The 1,310-nt window shown below is 39.1% G+C and overlaps 1 protein-coding gene across 1 annotated transcript in view; it reads right to left on the reverse strand.

Annotated features, from left to right (window-relative positions):
* Positions 1-1,310, reverse strand: part of LOC102845032 (pre-mRNA 3' end processing protein WDR33-like) — a 111,041-nt gene that overhangs the window by 23,964 nt on the left and 85,767 nt on the right. The gene's annotated exons all lie outside the window — the stretch shown is intronic.

The following is a 1,310-nucleotide window of genomic DNA, read 5'->3' on the forward strand; positions in this document are numbered from 1 at the left end:
TGATTCAGGGAGTGGGATAATTGGGATGGGAGTGTCAGAGACAGTGCGATTGGCACAGGACAGAGTGGAGTTTAGGGCTGTTGTACATAGGGTCTCTATGAGTCGCAAGCGACTCGACGGCACATAACACAACAACAACAACAACAACAACAACAACAACATAACATAAGCAAGAGTGGCATCCACTTCCAAAATGGCTTGCCTGTGGAATCTCTATGAACAGTGCTCGGGCCTTTTATTCATAGGGTTGCTATGACCCTATGTCTACGACTTGATGGCACTTAACAACGACAACATAACATAAGCTCAGTAAGACCCTATGTCTACGACTTGATGGCACTTAACAACGACAACATAACATAAGCTCAGTAAATGAGTAATCAAGTGTGGTAGACAACAATAGGTTTTTTTAAAGAAAGGATGAGGCAAATCAATCTATTTATCTATTTCCTCTTAAAATCACACACACACACACACACACACACACACACACGCTGAAAACAATTTGGAACAATTTAATTTCAGAATGCTCAATTCTAGAGTCTGTGGTATGTAAAACCACACACTGCAATGAAAAACTACTTTGTATACTCCTAAATGAAGCATCTTTTCGAAGAGTCAGAGTTGGCAGACAAACCTAAGGTGACTAGCTATGTGGCAGACCCATGGAACAACATTTAGGGCCCAGACAAGAAACCTGACAGCCACAAAGCTGATCGAAACATATGCTGCTTCTACAACAGCACAACTTTTTATTGGTAGTGATATCACTATAAACTATATTTCACAGTGAGTTAATATTTTCTGAAAGAACCTTGACTTAACCAGTAATAGAATGGTGAGAATCTAGATTTTAATGATTTCTTTATATGGTTTAAAAAAAAATAAAGATGTCACTCTAAGGATTAAGGTACATTTGATCGAAACCACAGTTTTTGTTTCAATAACCTCATATAAATAAGAAAGCTGGGCAATGACTAAAGAAAATGCAAGACCTGATGCATTTACATTATGGTGCTGTTGAAGAATACTGACTACGTCAGACTGTCAGAACAAATCTGCCTTAGAAGGAGTATAGCCAAAAACAAAAAAATAAAAAAAAAAAAAAGAAGGAGTATAGCCAGAATGCTTCTCAGAAGAAAGTCTAGGGGGAGCTCTGGTGGCCTAGTGGCAAGGAGCTGCAACTACAATCCCAGAGGCAAAAGGTTCAAATCCACCAGATGCTCTGCCGGGGAAGGAGGGGAAATCTCCTCCTGTACCAGTCAGATTTGATTTGACGGTACACGCACACAAAAATAATAAAATTTAAA

Source organism: Elephantulus edwardii, unplaced genomic scaffold (genome assembly GCF_000299155.1).
Source record: "Elephantulus edwardii isolate Elephantulus edwardi_28Jun2011 unplaced genomic scaffold, EleEdw1.0 scaffold00453, whole genome shotgun sequence".
NCBI classification, from domain to species: Eukaryota; Metazoa; Chordata; class Mammalia; order Macroscelidea; family Macroscelididae; genus Elephantulus; species Elephantulus edwardii.